This window comes from Thalassophryne amazonica, chromosome 16 (genome assembly GCF_902500255.1).
Source record: "Thalassophryne amazonica chromosome 16, fThaAma1.1, whole genome shotgun sequence".
NCBI classification, from domain to species: Eukaryota; Metazoa; Chordata; class Actinopteri; order Batrachoidiformes; family Batrachoididae; genus Thalassophryne; species Thalassophryne amazonica.
This window is the reverse complement of record NC_047118.1, coordinates 16,726,788-16,747,645: the sequence shown is the minus strand read 5'-3', so window position 1 is coordinate 16,747,645 and position 20,858 is coordinate 16,726,788. Positions and strand designations below refer to the sequence as shown.

The window sequence follows — 20,858 nt, the reverse complement described above, 5'->3', positions numbered from 1 at the left end:
GCAATTACAGTAAGTGTGTCACAATTACTATATTTTCCCAGAAATAATTCTGATAAATGATAGTGAAATTTTACAAAACCAATAATGCAAGTACACACCTATGACAGAATAATGAACTTTTAATTCTTAAGAATATTCTGACACTGGAATTGGAATGTGGGAAAATAGCCAACTATTTTTCCATGTAAAGATTCACTGGCTTAACAGAGTACTGTGCAGTGAATAAACCAATATTCTGTCTGTACTCTGTCTGACCTTTTATGTCTCCCAATTACATTTCTGGTCAGGCTGGGCAAGGAGATTTCTGCATGTGCACATTTACAGTGGCTATTAATTATTAAACTGTTGTCCCCTACATATGTTTACAAAAAGATAGCCGTACTCACAACGTTAACTATTGTATTTTTTTTTTATAAGATGGCAGACTGCAACAACTTAACAGAAATACATCTAAAAAAAACAAAACAAAAAAAACAAAAAAAAAAACATACATTTGAGAATGTGCCTGACCAAGAGTGCAGTCAGACTACAGTCCACATACATCTGGCTTTTACCACACATCAAGCTGTTAAAATGCTCAAACTGCCATTCCTTCTGCTTGATACAGAGGGGGTAAGGTTAGGAAGGCACGGTTGAGACGGGAAGTTTTGTTTTGATGCGGAAAACAGAGGTATCCACATCTAGTAGCCAAAAAAAAAAAGAAAAAGAAAAAGAAAAATCATATAGGGCACCTTTAAATGAGGAAACTGGGTTTGACCAGTTGACCTATGGGCTTGTTCAAGTTCATGGGTTCTCTCTCATTCAGCCCGAACGCAAATTGTTTCCATAGCTGTGGAGTGAGGCTTTGAAACAAAGTTCATTTGGGCTCATTCTTCCACATTTTCTTTCCAATGTGATGTTGTCAAATGTTTTGTCTGTCCAATATGTTGTGTTCATATATATGAAGAGAGAAAAGTCCAAATATTTTATTTTAATTAACTGAAACAAGTCAGGATGGTCAAACATGTGTCACAAACAAATATTTGAATACTGCAAATGAACTGTTTGCTCCACCACGATTTTTAAAGCCACGTTAAGGAAGAGTCTTGGGGTTTAGTTTATTGGCATTTCATTATTGTGAATCCATAACCACCGACTGACAATGGAACAAGTAGATTTATGTTATGGCAGCCCAAGACTAAGTAAAATACATTATGACTGATTTCAAAATGACGGCATATTTTTCATCTTGTATCTAACCCATATATTACAAGTTCAAAAAGGACACTTAGCTTGTTCATAGCAAAAAATGACAAAAATCAGTGCTGACAACAATCCCATGGGCTTTATAACACACGTGGGACTAAAAGTGAACAGTGGAGCTGAGACGCTGCGATTTCTGACTCATTTTCTACTACCTTTCTGCGGGAAAGTGCTTTTGTGTGGTTTGCAGCTGTGTAAAACTATTTCACTTAATGCTGAATCATCAGGCCTTTTTAACTCACTTTGGGTTCTGTTGTGTAAAACTAGGCCAAACCAATCAAGCCACAGTTTCCACACAACACAGTAGTGATGGGTAAGTGAGCTGTTCTACACATTACACAGACTTTTTATCTTTAGAATAATAGAGATTCAAGCACCAACTGCAACAATACTAAGTAATTTGTCTCTATTCTCTAATTTCCTGCGTCACTGTAAAGGATGAAAACATTATTGTGGAAAATGAAATTATTTTTAGCATTACACTTTTCATATTAAACTCCTGAACTATTCATGTTTGCACTTTCTGTATCATTCTTACTGGCCAAAATCTACTTTAGTGTGAAAGTACTAAAATGCAGATCAATCGTTTCCATCTCACCCTGTCCTCTGTATCTTCCTCTGTCACACCAACCACCTGCATGTCCTCTCTCAGCACATCCATGAACCTCCTCTTTGGTCTCCCTCTTCTCCTCCTGCCTGGTGGCTCCATCCTCAGCATCCTTCTCCCTATATACCCTGGGTCCCTCCTCTGCACATGTCCAAACCATCTCAATCTCACCTCTCTGACTTTGTCTCCAAACCGTCCCACCTGAGCTGTCCCTCTGATATGTTCATTCCTAATCTTGTCCATTCTTGTCACTCCCAAAGAGAATCTCAACATCTTCAGCTCTGCCACCTCCAGCTCTGCCTCCTGTCTTTTTGTTAGTGCCACTGTCTCTAAACTGTTTTGTAAACTTTCCCCTTCACTCTTGCTGATATTCTTCGGTCACAAATCACTCCTGCCACCTTTCTCCACCCACTCCACCCTGCCTGCACTCTCTTCTTCACCTCTCTACCACACTCTCCATTACTTTGAACAGTTGACCCCAAATATTTAAACTCATCTACTTTCACCACTTCTACTCCTTGTAACTGCACTATTCCACTGGGCTCCCTCTCATTCACACACATGTACTCAGTTTTGCTTCTACTGACTTTCATTCCCCTTCTCTCCAAAGCATATCTCCACTTCTCCAGACTAGACTCAACTTGCTCTCTACTCTCACTACAGATCACAATGTCATCTGCAAACATCATAGTCCATGGGGACTCCTGTCTGATCTCATCTGTCAACCTGTCCATCACCACTGCAAACAAGAAAGGACTCAGAGCTGACCCTTGGTGTAATCCCACCTCCACCTTGAATGAGTCTGTCATTCCGACTGCGCATCTCACCGCTGTCACACTATTCTTGTACATGTCCTGAACTACCCTAACATACTTCTCTGCCACTCCAGACTTCCTCATACAATACCACAATTCTTCTCTTGGCACCCTATCATAAGCTTTTTCTAAGTCCACAAACACACAATGTAACTCTTTCTGTCCTTCTCTGTACTTTTCCAACAGTATTCTCAGAGCAAACATTGCATCTGTAGTGCTCTTTCTCGGCATGAAACCATATTGCTGCTCACAGATCTTCACCTGTTTTCTAAGCCTAGCTTCTACTACTCTTTCCCATAACTTCATGCTGTGGCTGATCAGCTTTATGCCTCTGTAGTTACTGCAGCTCTGCACATCACCCTTGTTCTTGAAAATAGGAACCAGCACACTTCGTCTCCACTCCTCAGGCATCCTCTCACTTTCCAAGATTTTATTAAACAATCTGGTTAGAAACTCTACTGCCATCTCTCCTAGACATTTCCATGCCTCCATTGGAATGTCATCTGGACCAACTGCCTTTCCACTCTTCATCCTCTTCATCCTATATTGTGACAGATGATGATACTGTATTTTACACTTTTCCAGAACAGACCAATTCAAATTCAATTTACAGTAACAAAACACAGAGCAAAGTGGCAAAATTATCATTTGAATCAAAGACTGACTGTTAAACAATGATAAACTGTTACTTTTCTGGTTAACAATATCAATGTCACTGACAGTACTTTAAATATGTGGCTATCTTTTTGTATTGACATATCTAATGGCAGTGTGTTGACCAGGCGTACAGAAGGTTCCTGGTTCAGGACTACCACTAAATATTCTCCATGTAATGTCTACAACCCCTGGCAAAAATTATGGAATCACTGGTCTCGGAGGATGTTCAGTAACGGTTACTTTTTTAGACCAAGCAGAGGGAAAAAAATATGAAATCACTCAATTCTGAGGAAAAAATTATGGAATCATGAAAAACAAAAGAATGCTCCAACACTTCACTAGTATTTTGTTGCACCACCTCTGGCTTTTATAACAACTTGCAGTCTCTGAGGCATGGACTTAATGAGTGACAAACAGTACTCTTCATCAATCTGGCTCCAACTTTCTCTGACTGCTGTTGCCAGATCAGCTTTGCAGGTTGGAGCCTTGTCATGGACCATTTTCTTCAACTTCCACCAAAGATTTTCAATTGGATTAATATCCGGACTATTTGCAGGCCATGACATTGACCCTATGTGTCTTTTTGCGAGGAATGTTTTCACAGTTTTTGCTCTATGGCAAGATGCATTATCATCTTGAAAAATGATTTCATCATCCCCAAACATCCTTTCAGTTGATGGGATAAGAAAAATGTCCAAAATATCAACGTAAACTTGTGCATTTATTGATGATGTAATGACAGCCATCTCCCCAGTGCCTTTACCTGACATGCAGCCCCATATCATCAATGACTGTGGAAATTTACATGTTCTCTTCAGACAGTCATCTTTATAAATCTCACTGGAATGGCACCAAACAAAAGTTCCAGCATCATCACCTTGCCCAATGCAGATTCGAGATTCATCACTGGATATGACGTTCATCCAGTCATCCACAGTCCACGATTGCTTTTCCTTAGCCCACTGTAACCTTGTTTTTTTATGTTTAGGTGTTAAGGTGTTAACAATTAACAAGGTTAATTGTTCAGGTGGCTTTCGTTTAGCTTTTCTGTATGTAAATCCCATTTTCTTTAGGCGGTTTCTTACAGTTCGGTCACAGACGTTGACTCCAGTTTCCTCCCATTCGTTCCTCATTTGTTTTGTTGTGCATTTTCGATTTTTGAGACATATTGCTTTAAGTTTTCTGTCTTGACGCTTTGATGTCTTCCTTGGTTGACCAGTATGTTTGCCTTTAACAACCTTCCCATGTTGTTTGTATTTGGTCCAGAGTTTAGACACAGCTGACTGTGAACAACCAACATCTTTTGCAACATTGCGTGATGATATACCCTCTTTTAAGAGTTTGATAATCCTCTCCTTTGTTTCAATTGACATCTCTCGTGTTGGAGCCATGATTCATGTCAGTCCACTTGGTGCAACAGCTCTCCAAGGTGTGATCACTCCTTTTTAGATGCAGACTAACGAGCAGATCTGATTTGCTGCAGGTGTTAGTTTTGGGGATGAAAATTTACAGGGTGATTCCATAATTTTTCCTCAGAATTGAGTGAGTCCATATTTTTTTTCCCTCTACTTGGTCTAAAAAAGTAACCGTTACTGACTGCCACAATTTTTTTTTTCTTGATTTCTTATAGTGTTTCTTAAAGCCAGAAAGTTGTCATTTGAAATGACTTTAGTTTTGTGTTTTGTGCTTTTTTTCTACAAAATTAAACAACTGAATGAACATCCTCCGAGGCCGGTGATTCCATAATTATTGCCAGGGGTTGTAGTTGTGTCAAGAAGAGCAACTGGCGTAAAACGTGCGCCAAATCAACATGCAGATCCATACTGGACCTGCTGTGGTGACCCTCCCTTCCCTCCCATAATCAGTACCTGATGATTAAAGTCTATTTTAATGGATTTTCTCTTTGCACAGCTGTACTTCTTTTTGGAAGTGTTAAATGTAACTGAATCAATATTTGAGAAAAAAATAGATTTTATGAAGGAATGAATCTTTACTCAAAGGTTTGCTCTTTAATTACTGCAATGAATCATTAAGACCCCATTTATTACCCTCAGGACCTTATGTGATTAATTATGACTACATTATCGCACTTAAGTTCTGTTGACCTGTCTGCACTATCCCATGTCAACACTGATTACGTCACATATTCCCAGTGGGGAAGGTCAGCCCTGCAGATGTGATGTTCTGCAAATGACGCCCACGTTTGACATCTTAATGTTTTCAAGCCAAATATGACAGACTGACTGGAAGTCTGTGACATACTACGCCTACACTGTGATGTCACACGATTCACCACTTCCTCTAACAGCAGTTTTATAATGTAGGAGCAACAGGAATACGATCAAAGAAAAACAAAATGACATAACTGACATTTAAATGTCATGCTGTGACTGTGCAGCAGTGGCGCGGCTGATGTCTAACACCGTAACTGTACACAAACAAGTTGTGACAAGCCATTAAAATCCACATAATTTCAGAAACTATCTGCACTGTGGCTGCGTTTGGTGATTTAATTGCCTGCTTATTATATAAAATAGTGTACCATTAATTTATTGCACTGAAGATGGATCCAGATTAGATAGTCCTTTATCAGTCCCACGACAGGGAAATTTAAAATGCTACAGCAGCAAAGGGATTGTCACAGAACAACTGTGCAAAGTATGCAAAAATAATGTAAAAGAAAATAAATACCAAAAACACACAGAAGTTCTGTGCAGAATAACAATATATACTGTAGACAGGGGTGAAACGATTAGTCGAGTAACTCAAATAATTTGATTACAAAAAATGTTCGAGGCAAATTCTGTGCCCCGAAGTTCCGTTTAAGGCTGTAGTACATATGCCAGGCCTTGTGTGGTGCTGTAGCGTCCCCAGGAAAAAAAAAGAGAAAAAGACTAGAGCATGTGCATAAGCAGTGTAACAGCTAATCAATGTAGCACCAAAAGCTACAGCTTTCCAACACGACACAGAGTAAAATAAAGCCTTTAAAGAGAAAGACAGTCCATGCTGATTATCTGAAATAACTTACTGCTGCGCATTTAAAGCGAAGTAGTGTGTCTATTTTTAAAAAACACATGGTTTGGTCCGCTGGCTGCTCTCCGCTCTACGTGGGGAGTGACTATTGACCCCGCGGCCGGGTACCCACAGTCTATGTTTGCTATCCGCCCGGCGGCCGGCTGCTGTCTCTCTCTGTCCAGTGTGAGCAGCACAGCACTCCCTTCACACCGGGCGAGTCACAGCTCTGTCCCCGGCCACACTGTCAAACAGACTCTGAAAGAAGATCCTCTCAGCCTAAGTCAACTCTTTCTTCTGTGTTTTGCTCATAGTGCAGCAGATAACTGAAACAATCGTGCAAATGGTGATACAAACACCAAGGTTGGCACAAATACTCCTTAGACATTGCTCTTTTGAACAAACCGACTGGCCACTTGAATTTTCAGTAGGTGGCTAGGTAGGGGTCAATTGAAGAATTACACAGGGGTCAAAATTAAAAATGCTGAAATCATTTTGAAAACTACACCACGTTATTTGTGGGATCGTAAAGATTCCAAAAAGGTATAGATTGGGCTATCTATGACTGAATGATTAGGAGTTATGGGGTAAAAACAGCAAAAATGGTGACAAAGGTCAGTTTCAGTTTGTACAGGGGTCAAAGTTAAAGTTGCTCCAATTATGGTAAAAAATGATGTAAATTATTAGTTGAGGTAACAGGGTTTTAAAAAAGAATGGTTTGCACCATGTATCATGCTTCGTTATCATGTTACAGGGTAACATATGTCACATGCCATAGAATCCAATGGACGTTGACCTTGTTTGACCTTTACTTTGGAGCCCAAACATTCAACACAATCAAAACTATTCCATTTATTAATCCTATTAGCTCAATCAATAATTTGTATCACTTTTACCAAAATTAGAGCAACTTTAAACTTTTGACCCCTGTACAAACTGACATTGACCTTTGTCACCATTTTTGCTGTTTTTACCCCATAACTTCTGATCACTCAGGCACAGATAGTCAAAACTATACCTTTTTGGAATCTTTACGATCAGACAAATAATAGTGTAGTTTTCAAAATGATTTCAGCATTTTTAATTTTGACCCCTGTGTAATTCTTTAATTGACCCCTACCTGGCCCCCTATTGAAAATTCAAGTGGCCAGTCGGTTTGTTCAAAAGAGTAATGTCTAAGGAGTATTTGTGCCAACTTTGGTGCTTGTATCACCATTTGCACGATTTTGCTCTAAATATTCTCTTAGCCGCTGCACTATCAGACTCTCACTGAGCGTTTCGCTTTTTAATTTTCACTTTTTTTGGGCAACACAAAATGCTTCACAAACACGGTAACTTAAATTAAGTAATAATAATAATAATGATAATAATAAAAACTGACTGCGAGGCTTGCATGTTCAACCTGCAGCTCAAATGCATCTGCTGAATTGCAGAGAAAGAGGGATTAAAAAACAACAACAAAAAAAAAAATCACTCAGGGACTCAGTCCACCAAAAAAAAAAAAAAAAAAGGTTATATTTTACAAGCTGGGAGAAAAAAAACAAAAAAACAAAACAAAACAGAAAGCCACATCCTCGTCACCATTTCAGCAAAATGTCAAAATTTTGGCCTAACCATGGTCGGGCGAATAGACTATTTGTGCCTTATTCAGCCAACGATCGGGCGAACAGACATTCTGACACGACTTTACGTCCCCGGCAGCCAGGCAAATAGACTCGGCCCTCTACGTGCAATTTAATTCAAGTTTTCATTGACAGGGTGCAGAGCAGATTTATCAGTGTGGCTTTTGTGGAAAAGCTACACTCCAGAGACCAGTTTTTCACAGGCTGTGCTCACGTTCACGTGCAGCCTGACTGACTGAGGATTACACCGACCAACTGCGCTTACACTCCAGGGGAGTGCTGAGCTCCTGACACCGGAAAGATCCAAAACTTGTAAAGATGTGAAAAAATAATAATAAATGAATAATTACCCAGGAAAACAGAAAGGGATACACTAAATGTCACAATTTGCATGTTGGCGCAGCAACATTGTCCCATTACTTAGGGAGAGCCCTGGACTGTTGATGTTATTTAAAAACGCAAATGTACTTTTTATACGATTACTCAAAATGTACTTTTTATATGATTACTCAATTAACTGCCAGAATAATCGATAGAATACTCCATTACTAAAATAATCGATAGCTGTAGCCCTAACCGTAGAATACACTGTTTACAAGCAAGAAAAAAAGATTGCTTCGTAATTAATAGTATTAGAAAACTATTTTATTTAACTTTTATTTAACCAGGTTAGTCTCATTGAGATCAAAATATCAATGAGACAAAAACTCAAAAACTCCAGACAGAAAGGCCACAGGTGGGAATTGAACCCATGAGCCTGCTGCTGTGACGGAACAGCGCTAACCACTAAGCCACTGTGCTGCCATAAACTATAAGCTGTCAGTAGACAGAACGCCTTATTTGCAATAAGTTCTATTTATATTCAGCTCAACTTTTTGACTGTCCATGCAGTTCCATGATCTGCTTTGTAGGTAAAATTATTAATCTATAAATCTTATTTGAGCACTGACGTCAGTGGTATGTAAATGCTCCCAGCATGTGTTGTATTTTTATTCAATTGTGTGTCACCATGGATACAAACTCAAGCTACGTGGATACAATGATTGCAAAAAGAACCAGAAAAAAGATTCTTAACTGACTTAACAGTGTGCAGCATTTGCTCATAATATAGACAGTAACTGCAGTAAATTAATATTATTTTCAATATTTATTCGTCAGTTTATCATTACTGTTATATATATAAAAAAAAATAGTATATAGTATAGTATATAGTTTCAAGCTGAAACTATACTCCCATCCCAGTACTTGTCAGATATAATGCATGTTAAAAAATACAGCTTAAAAAGGTTACACAATACTGTGCAAAATTTTTAGACATACGAGGGCTGTCCATAAAGTATAGGTCCTTTTTATTTTTTTCAAAAACTATATGGATTTCATTCATATGTTTTTACGTCAACATGCATGAACCCTCGTGCGCATGCGTGAGTTTTTCCACGCCTGTCGGTGACGTCATTCGCCTGTGAGCACTCCTTGTGGGAGGAGTCGTCCAGCCCCTCGTCGGAATTCCTTTGTCTGAGAAGTTGCTGAGAGACTGGCGCTTTGTTTGATCAAATTTTTTTCTAAACCTGTGAGACACATCGAAGTGGACATGGTTCGAAAAATTAAGCTGGTTTTCAGTGAAAATTTTAACGGCTGATGAGAGATTTTGAGGTGATACTGTCGCTTTAAGGACTTCCCACAGTGCGAGACGTTGCGCAGCGCTCTCAGGCGGCGTCATCAGCCTGTTTCAAGCTGAAAACCTCCACATTTCAGGCTCTATTGATCCAGGACGTCGTGAGAGAACAGAGAAGTTTCAGAAGAAGTCGGTTTCAGCATTTTATCCGGATATTCCACTGTTAAAGGAGATTTTTTTAATGAAAGACGTGCGGACGGGTCCGCGCGTCGGGACGCAGCCGGCGCGGTGCGGCGGCACAGGAAAAACACCTCCGTGTTGATAACCATTTGTAAAATCCAGGCGGCTTTTGATGGCTTTCAGTGGAGTGAGTATATGAGAAATTGTTTAACAGCTGGACATGTTCCAACTTGTCCTTAAGGCTTCCAACAGAGGTGTTTTTCCTGTGGCGGAGCGTCGCGGCGGCTGCGAGCCGACGCGCGGACCCGTTGGCACGTCTTTCATTAAAAAAATCTCCTTTAACAGTGGAATATCCGGATAAAATGCTGAAACCGACTTCTTCTGAAACTTCTCTGTTCTCTCACGACGTCCTGGATCAATAGAGTCTCGCACCGTGGGAAGTCCTTAAAGTGACAGTATCACCTCAAAATCTCTCATCAGCCGTTAAAATTTTCACTGAAAACCGGCTTAATTTTTTGAACCATGTCCACTTCGATGTGTCTCACAGGTTTAGAAAAATTTTTGATCAAACAAAGCACCAGTCTCTCAGCAACTTCTCAGACAAAGGAATTCCGACGAGGGGCTGGACGACTGAGGAGGAGTGAGGAGTGCTCACAGGCGAATGACGTCACTGACAGGCGTGGAAAAACTCACGCATGCGCACGAGGGTTCAAGCATGTCTGATGTAAAAACATATGAATGAAATCCATATAGTTTTTGAAAAAAATAAAAAGGACCTATACTTTATGGACAGACCTCGTATTTTATGCCTAAAATTTTAACCATGAAGAATACATAAGTAAATATATAGATCAGGGGTGGCCACGTTCGGTCCTCAAGAGCCACCTTCCTGACACTCTTAGTTGTCTCCCTGCTCCAACACACCTGAATCAAATGAAAGGCTCATTAAAAGTATCAAATGAAAGGCTCATTAAAAGTCTGCTAACAAGTCTTTCATTGGATTCAGGTGTGTTGGAGCAGGGAGACAACTAAGAGTGTCAGGAAGCTGGTTCTCGAGGACCGAACTTGGCCACCCCTGATATAGATTAACAAAGTAAAAAGTGTGACCACTTTTAAAAACAATTTTTTTGGCGGAGATAAAAACAACATGGGCCCTCCCATGATGAGCTATATCCCACAATTTAAAGCACACTGCACAAGTGCATCTGGGGTAGTGGTCAACTGATTAACTGGTTGGTTGATTTATGCCATTTTTTTTTCCATGAACGGCACAGGCCGATTAAACTGCTCACGAATCCGATTAAATGGAATGTGTGTGCCCCATTGATGCTTAGATCAGAAACGTGCGCAAGTGTCAAGTGGCATATTTACAAAACAAAAACGGAGAATCACCTCATCTCTCACTCCACTTTCAAGTAGTACAGGACACGCTATCATGTTCTGAACCATGACTGACCTTGAATGTATCCAGGGTTTGAGTTAATGCCATCCTTCTATACAAAAACAAAAAGACTAAAAAAATAAGATTTTTATGTACATACAGCATCCTGGGAATGTGGAACAAATGCCATGAAGTCTGGTTTTGTTTAAATCATCACTACCAGACCACCGCACGTTGCTTAGTTTCATCACGGGAGTTTGGCTGCATTTTTTTTTTTTTTTTTTTTTACTGGGTGCAGCAGAGAGAACATTTCAGTCAGAGCACAGAGAAAAAGTGATGACACAGAGTGTGGCAGTCAGAGAATGTGATAAGCTTCACTTAAAACTGTTAATCAGACAAACCTTATGTTGTGAGTGTTTCACAGCGGTTAAACACAAACATGGACACACGACAGTAAAAGTTTCTCCCTTCTGTGGCTGGCTGCATCAGTCGAGGGCCTGTGCACTAAAGCTGATAAAAAAAAAGTTTCACTGGAACAACTTTCCTCAATAAGGTGAACTGAGACTATAAAAAACATGCACTGTACGTAAGTGCACTCAAACTTAATTTTTCATAGAAACTATTTACTTTTTTCATTCTACTTGTTAGCAAGTTTAGTGGTTAACTTATTCCAAAACAATTGCACTGCAGAATGCAACTCTTTTTGAAAGCAATGGCTTTCAATAAATACTTGTTCATATTGAGCAATTTTGTATGTTAGTTCTTACTGTGATTACTGTGTGAAGTACAATGGTACAAAAAGGTAAGATTTTATCAGATTCTCAATAAATAAATAAATACTGGCTGTATGCATCTCCATCGGCTTCCGTGCTCTCTAATATCGGTATTGGTCATTGAAAAACCCATATTGGTCAATCACTAATAAGCGAAGTGCACATCTCGGGCCGTGCGGTGCATTATGGGTACGCTAAATTTTTTGGCTACCAATCCACATTCACAGACGGCGGAAAGCAGCGAGGAGTGCTACAATTTGGACCATTTCAACCGCTGGAAAGTTGAGGATTTAAAGCGTTTTTGTAAGCCCCGCAGATTGCCTGTTACAACCAGGACTACGTACAGCAGTGGACAGAAACAGAAAGAAGAGCTGGCTGCCCTTGCGTATGCTGCATCATTACAGAAACTAGCGTTGGTGCTGACAAAGGAGGAAGAGAGAGCTGCTGTTGAAAATGACTACCAGTCCTTGTTGATAGTTGGACACAAACAAATTTCTGACCGCTTGAAGGCAACTGACAGATGATTAGACAAAGTCCAGGGTCTGAAACTGTGGATATTGCAGAATAGTTGCTAAGCAGGGATGAGAAATCGTTACTCCACCGGCTTCGTAATGACTACAATGAAGGTGGGTCTCACATATAACCTTTTTGGTGTCACGTTTGTTTTGATAAGTTGACAGACATACAATGATATATGCATGTATGCAGTTTGTTTATAGAACATGTCAATTTTACAATATTATGTGCCACGTCTTTCATGGCGCGACATTACAGTCATAAGCCGATGAAAGAAAACGGCGCCATCAACCACATTATAATTCAGCATGGTTTCAGGATATTGACAAAATAAATGTGTGCAAGAAACTTACAATTTTAGTCCGTTTTTTACGTCCGTCTGGATATTTCTTTTCTGTGGGGAAATTGTGTAGAGTGAACGGAGGTTTATGTCAACATTTCTTCTTCTTTCGTCTTTGGGTGGACTCGGTGGAGCCTTGCAATGGTGTGTTTTCAGCCACCTTTCAAGCCTTTAAATTCCGTTCGAGCATTTGAAAACAGCACAATGCGCACCTGTCATTATTGTATGCGTGGCTTAAGGCTTAAAGCCTTTGAAGCAATCCCTGTAAGCCTCAACTTTCACAGTCCGCTAACGCTACCATATACGAAATTCAATGGTAGCGCTGTGTGTTTGGTAGCTGGAATTTCTGGCCCCATTTGACCCGCGCATGCGCAGATGTGTTGCGCGCTTCACTTATTTTGGGGCATGTCCAATTCCACTTTGCTATTTAAACAGTGTGTGTGTAAATAAGGGTGTAGGGCACAAAGATTTTTATTTGGGTCTTGTTCAGACTGCTTGCAACAATTTAATTTAAATGCATAGCCGATCTGAATCTGATCTCATGTTGAAATCTGAACAGGCAAAAGTCACATGACCCGCCACCCACTCATTCTAAAGCAAAAACTTGGACAACAAACACCAGCTACCAGAATGGTTTCAAGACAAAAAAAAACATAAATTATTCATCTGGTACAAGCAGTGGTGGCCTTGGTGGCTGCCAGACCCAGAATTTAAAAATGAAAGCAACTTCAGCTATGTGTCAAAAAAATCACATATATACGAGGTCTGTGAGAAAAGTAACGGACCTTTTTATTTTTTTCAAAAACTATATGGATTTGAATCACGTGCGATTACATCAGACAAGCTTGAACCCTCGCGGGCATGCGAGAGTTTTTTCACGCCTGTCGGTTACGTCATTCGCCTGTGGGCTGGCTTTGAGTGAGGAGTGGTCCACCCCTCCCGTCGGAATCTCTTTATCTGAGAACTTCCTGAGAGACTGATGCTTTGCTTGATCAAAAGTTTTTCAAAAACTGTGAGGCACATCGAAGTGGACGCCATTCGATAAATTCAGCTGGTTTTCTGTGAAAATTTTAACGGCTGATGAGAGATTATGGACTGTTGCTGTCGCTTTAAGGACTTCCCACGGAGCAGGACGTCACGACGCACCCTGAGCCGCCGCTGTCTGCCTGTTTCGAGCTGAAAGCTTCCAAATTTAAGCCTCTGTTGACCCAGGACGTCGTGACAGAACAGAGAACTTTCAGAAGAGGTCGGGATCAGCAGTTTATCCGGACATTCCACTGTTAAAGGAGATTTTGTAATGAAAGAAGGTGCGGACGGGTCCGCGCGTTGGGATGCAGCCGGCGCCGTGCGCCGCCACAGGAAAAACACCTCCGTTGGAAGCCTTAAGGACAAGTTGGAACATGTCCAGCTGTTAAACAATTTCTCAGATACTCACTCAACTGAAAGCCATCAAAAGCTGCCTGGTTTTTACAAATGGTTATCAACACGGAGGTGTTTTTCCTGTGCCGCCGCACCGCGCCGGCTGCGTCCCGACGCGCGGACCGTCCGCACGTCTTTCATTAATAAAATCTCCTTTAACAGTGGAATGTCCCGATAAACTGCTGATTCCGACCTCTTCTGAAAGTTCTCTGTTCTCTCACGACGTCCTGGGTCAACAGAGGCTTAAATCTGGAGGTTTTCAGCTCGAAACAGGCAGACGAGGGCGGCTCAGGGCGCGTCGCGAAGTCCCGCTCTGTGGGCAGACCTTAAAGCGACAGCAACAGTCAATCTCTCATCAGCTGTTAAAATTTTCACAGAAAACCAGCTGAATTTCTCGAATGGTGTCCACTTCGATGTGCCTCACAGTTTTTGAAAAAATTTTGATCAAGCAAAGCACCAGTCTCTCAGGAAGTTGTCAGAAAAAGAGATTCCGATGGGAGGGGTGGATCACTCCTCACTCAAAGCCAGCCCACAGGCGAATGACGTAACCGACAGGCGTGAAAAAACTCTCGCATCCTGGAGCTGATCAATGGGTGAGCCTTTGCCATTCTGGTTATTCTTCTATCCATTTTGATGGTTGTTTTCCATTTTCTTCCACGCATCTCTATTTTTTTTTTTTTTGTCCATTTTAAATCATTGGAGATCATTGTAGATGAACAGCCTATAATTTTTGCACCTGCGTATAAGTTTTCCCCTCTCCAATCAACTTTTTAATCAAACTACGCTGTTCTTCTGAACAATGTCTTGAATGTCCCATTTTCCTCAGGCTTTCAAAGAGAAAAGCATGTTCAACAGGTGCTGGCTTCATCCTTAAATAGGGGACACCTGATTCACACCTGTTTGTTCCACAAAATTGACAAACTCACTGACTGAATGCCACACTACTATTATTGTGAACACCCCCTTTTCTACTTTTTTTTACTAATAGCCCAATTTCATAGCCTTAAGAGTGTGCATATCATGACTGCTTGGTCTTGTTGGATTTGTGAGAATCTACTGAATCTACTGGTACCTTGTTTCCGATGTAACAATAAGAAATATACTCAAAACGTGGATTTACATAGCACTACTATTATTCTCAACACTACTGTATGCTTGGTATTACACATGAACATTACAATTAAATTAATTAGATTCTACAGGAAATTAACACTGAAAATCTTAAAAAAATATAATAATAATAAAAAATTCAAATAATGAATACACAACACTTTTTTCTGCATAACAGTAATTTCTTAATTTCTACAGTCTGTCCGCTGCCAAAATGAGTCAAAACAAAATTATTGCATCCCAAATGTGATCAGCAGGGTCTAAATTGTGCTGCCGTGGTTAACAGACACATAGAGGGAATGAAGAAGTGTCTGCTACAGCTCCATCCATACACAATCCTTTACACAGGGTATGTTTGGAAACTTTAATCACACTAATCCAGCAGACATCACGGCAAGTCTTGACAACTCGTTCAACTTTCCAGTAACAGCTTGAGCAATTAGAGGTATTGACAAAGTAAGAGTTCAAAGTTGGCACAAAAAAGGCTTACTGCCATAAACCCATTAGATCACACACACCCATGTCTGCATCAGTCACATGGATAAGTTAGTAATAAGTACAAATCCTAAATCTCACCAAGGCACATTTAATTTCAAAGCCCTCCATAACCTGGCCCCCACATATCTCACTGACCTCCTCCACCGCCACACTCCATCACGCTCTCTCCGCTCCTCCGACACAAACCTTTTGTCCTTTCCCTGTAGGACCAGGCTCCGAACCTGGGGAGACAGAGCCTTCTCCATCGCTGCCCCTACCCTCTGGAACTTCTGCCCCAACCACTTCGTGCTTGCCCCGACCTCCCCTCCTTCAAGAAAGAACTCAAAACCCACCTGTTTAAGTTAGCTTTTAATGTACAGCCCTGATTTTTAACGTGTTTTTTTTTTCTTAGCGTTTTTTATCTTTTTCTTTTGGTTTGTAAAGCGTCTTTGAGTGTCCAGAAAAGCGCTATACAAATAAAATGTATTATTATTATTATTAATTTGGTGACAGCTAAGACTTGAGCAATGTTACTTTGTAAACAGAAGCAGTATTCACTTAAGCTGGGCTTACACTGTGTGAGTTTTGGCCCTTTTTGAGCCAATTTTTCACTTGTGTGAGAATTTTTTGGATTGTGCCGAGTTTCAGCTTAATTGTGCATCCTGCATCGTGTAGTATACATGGAGTAATGAGCTGCATTTAACCTCTCACGACCACCTCCCAATCGGTAATCGTAAAGTCGGATGAAAATCAAACCTGTTTGATATTCTGGTCGGTCACTGTGAGGGTAATGCGCTGTTGAAGCAGCGCTACGAGCGTCTACGAGCCGATTTACCCCAACCTCTCACACTGTGCATGTGCAAACACCGATGCGGAATTGGAGACCGCATAAACAGTGATCATCTCTTTGGGAGAGCAGCTTCTGTTTCTCTCCCCCCCCCCCCCCCCCCCCTTACTCTTCAACTCATGTAAAGTCTTGTATTGTTTTCATTTTTTGTTAAAAATTTGTTGTCTCCCATCGAGAGTTTTTGTAAAAATAAGAAATGTAAATAAAGTTAGAAAAAAAGAAAAAAGAAGAAGAAACAAGCTTCTGTTTACATTTGCTTCCGTTTTTCAACGTACAATGTGAGTAGTCAGATCGCATTACAGTATCGGGCCGTATAATGTGAGAACATAAATTGTGCGCTCTGAACCTTTACATCCTGCGCTTTTGTCGTACAGTTTGAGCTGGAGCTGAGTACAACAACTGAAAATATTGTACAGTACAGTATTGTAAAATGAAAGCATTATGTACCATCCTGTAAACATGTTTATTTCTGCTCTAAAGTTGGACATTTTAACATGAACTCCTATGGCAACGTGCTCTGTTTTCAAGCCTGTTTCAAGCAACCAAGCTTCTGCAGGTAACACCGTTACATATGTTGAAACACTGGACATAATTTCATCTGTCACAAGAATTGTTGAAGGTGTTGTGACATAAATGCTAACAGCAATGGTATGCTCAGTTGTTCTGTCGATGGCCAATGTCTGTGCATGCGTGACAATTAGTCCATTTTCAGGACACCCGAATTCTCCTATTAGTTGCTAGTATAGACCCCTTTCGATTTGTCTTTTTTTTTTTTTTACCCATGAAGCCACTTTGTTGGGCAAGATACTGTAAAGTCAAAGCGGGAACATTCTAAATGTCTTATAAAAATGCTGTAAACGCCTCTGTTTCAATGCCCAATACACACTATTGAGATTTTATGGATGAAGCTACATTTGCTCGCTACAATGAGAAGCTGAAGAAGATTGAAGGCATCGACCCTTACGAGGTAGAAGCTGGTCCAGATGGTCACAGAAATAGCAAAACCAAAACACCACATCAACAACTGAGCATTTGTGCAAATGTTTCTAATGACCACAAGTGGATGGAAAAAGAAACAAACAAAACACTCAAAACAAAGCAAAAAAAAAAAAAAAAACCCAACAATCAGGGTTCTCAAAATGTAATGGTAAAATTTCACTATTTTTAGAACTTGTAATCATTGTATTATTTCATCATATATTACTTTATTTGTTTCAGAATCATCAACAAAATATATATCTGAGATGAAATGCTCAGAGCACACTTTGAAAAGCCGTTTGCTCAGGTCCAAGCTAACCACAGTCTGTGTTGCTTGCAAGAAACCACCTTGGTCCTTTCTCCTTGATGTGTCACAACTCACGGTATGTAAAATATTTTTAGCGGCTTACGTTGACATGGTTTGTACATCCAAACACTACTCACGAATTAACCATTGACTCACAGGTTCCTGGCACTTGCTCTAAGACTATGTTCTCTGTCACACTACATGGCAGAATGCTAGGAATCATGGGTAAACACACCCAGAATGGAAACGGGCCTATTAGATCAGTATTCAATTTGCGGGCACTATTATTGCAGCCTTGCACATACATACAATGTAATGTGCTTTTTTAGCATTCAAACAAGTACTTTCATCAGACCTACAATGGAAAATGTTTTGGTGATTGTATAAGGATGTTTCTGGCTATTTGAACATAGCCCTATTCGTATAGTGAATTTCTATTAGTACGCAACGTCTCTCTCATTGGTCAATGTAGGTCACGTGATCATAAGGCTACGTACTTGGACATGTATTTGCTATTGATACCTAGATTTATAAACTACATTAACCAAAACCATTAATCCTAACTATAAACCCTATCCCTAACCCTGTCAACAATAACCCCTAACCATAACCATATGTACGAATACAATTTGGGATTATTAATACAGCTACATACAAATAGCCACTTCCATGTTTATTTTCAGAATAAAAGACATGTTCTGGAATGAATAATGAAAACACAAGACTTTGTTGGCCCTTGAAATTCTGACTGGCTCCTAAGTTTTTCAAGTTAGAAGTCAGCTGGCCCATAGGTGAAAATTTAGAAATCAAGGCCCGCACGTCTATACAAAGATGTCTATGTCTCTACAACGTCCTTTCAGCTGCTCCCTTGTTTTCACTCAGTGACTACGTTTACATGCAGCCAATAACCCTTTCATAACCCTTTCATAACCGGAATATTAGCAATAACCCGGTTGCGCACGGCCATGTAAACACCCGCAAAACCCCGAATATGCTCATATTCCATTTTTTAAAAACCCGAATATGACCCCTGGGTTACTCCTTTTCTAACCCGAATATCAGGTCATATAAACGCGCATCGGAATATCCCTATAGAAAGGAACATTATTTGTGTTGTGCGCATGTCCTATCCGCAAGGAATCTTGGTCTTTTGAGTACGGCAACTACTTGCATGCGGTGCACGCAACCCACCGGACACCACAGAAGCAGAGGTAAAGAAGCATGGGAAAATCCAGACTCGGCAGGACAGCACCACACTTTTGGAGCGAGGAGGAAACCGAGTACTTCATTAGTATTGTGAAAGACATGAATATAATGTCTTTTATTGATGGTAGAAAGTACCGAGATAGTGACATTTACAAGAAGGTGGCCGAAAAGTTATGTGAAGCAGGATTTGCAGAAACGCCAGACCAAATCAAGCACCGGTGGAAGACGTGCGTCGCTTTAGATGGGGATATTCCAAATGATACCAATGACCATGTATACAGGAGTAACTCTGTCTGCTTCAGCATGTAAACGGGTTATTCCTAATGATTCAGAAACCAGAATATTGACTTTATCCCGAATATTAACGGCATGTAAACGTAGCCAGTGTCACCATGGCAGATCTCAATGTTAATTTGGCACAACCTTTAAGCCAGATGTCCTTTGTGACGCAAATCTACATGGAGAGGTGTGGCAGGGGCGGGGGTGAGGTTTGAACTTGGAACATTCTGCTCTGAAACCAAGTGTACTACCTAGTTGGCCACCACCCCCATCTGTAGAATTCATATTTTGGGATATGGTTTCCATACCTTGACACACTTTGATAAAAGCTTTTTGACTGACTGATGCAGTGAATCTAACACTTTGCAGGAGTGTGTTTTTTGTTGTAAACAGCCCGTGTGTACAAATAAACGCAATACAACATGCAGATAGATGGTTGTAGGCCTCTACAGAATGTTATGTCAGGAACGCAATGGACATCAAGATGCTTATTTTTTTCAACAATGAAGTTTACGCATGAATACATTATTTTCCCAGCACAAGTGTTAAAGTATTTGAGAATCTTTTCAGGGGGTTTAACATTTGAGAAGAAAATCTTAAAACAATGTAGTCGCTGCAGTTTAACAAGATCACAAACGATCTTGTGGACATTGTGTGTCGGCAGCACGCTTGATTGCACAGATCAAAACATGAGAACTGTCACGTCTATTCATTATTCTACCACTTATTCTCGACCAAACGAAAGCTCTGCCTGGCTCACAAACATGGGAAATTGTGAAAATAGACTTTCTGGATCAATTTAAAGTGAACCCATAACAGCAGTCTATGGAAAAAAAAAAAGATGATTAGGGAAGAAAACTCACCAGAAACGCATAGATTTGGCACACTGACAAACCTATGGAGGCATTAGGTTTGGATGTAACGTTAGCATTTCCACTGGCATTTCTCAGTCGTTGCATTGGGTCACAAAAACCGTTCTTGAAATCTCCCTTTTCGGCTCTGTTGCGCTCAGGAAGCGTAAAAACGGCGGAATGAAGCGGTTTTATTGACGTTCCACGGCGACGGGCTTCATTTATCAACTTTTCGGACGAGTGTTGTTCTGAAAAGGGGGACGGCTCAGAGTTTACTACTGCTGGAGCAGCTCGAGCGCCGCAGTGTGTACACACGTGACCCTCCCCCACCGTGTGCCCTTCCACTGCGCGAGCTCCCCCCGTGCGGCCGTCCTGTGCTCTTATTGGACGAACGGGGAGGGGGTGGGGCGCGAGGACCCACTCCTAGCACGTACACTCTCGCGCAAAAAAAAAAAAAAAGAGGACAAGTTCACTTTTTTGACAGATTTGCTAGTTATAGTAAAATGGTAGCAAGAAGCTCAACTTCACTATAGAAAAGCAAATAAGTTAATATATATATATATATATATATATATATATATAAATTTTGGTAACTTAGCATATTTTAAACAAGTCTGCATGGAT

General features: G+C 40.5%; 1 protein-coding gene across 1 annotated transcript in view; it reads right to left on the bottom strand.

Annotated features, from left to right (window-relative positions):
* The window catches only part of gpr146 (G protein-coupled receptor 146), a 29,703-nt gene extending 9,149 nt beyond the window's left edge, over window positions 1–20,554 (bottom strand). Inside the window, exon 1 of the mRNA XM_034190387.1 lies at window positions 20,247–20,554. The gene's annotated coding sequence lies outside the window, so the exon portion shown is untranslated. The remainder of the gene's footprint in view (window positions 1–20,246) is intronic.
* Window positions 20,555–20,858: the final 304 nt, after the last annotated feature.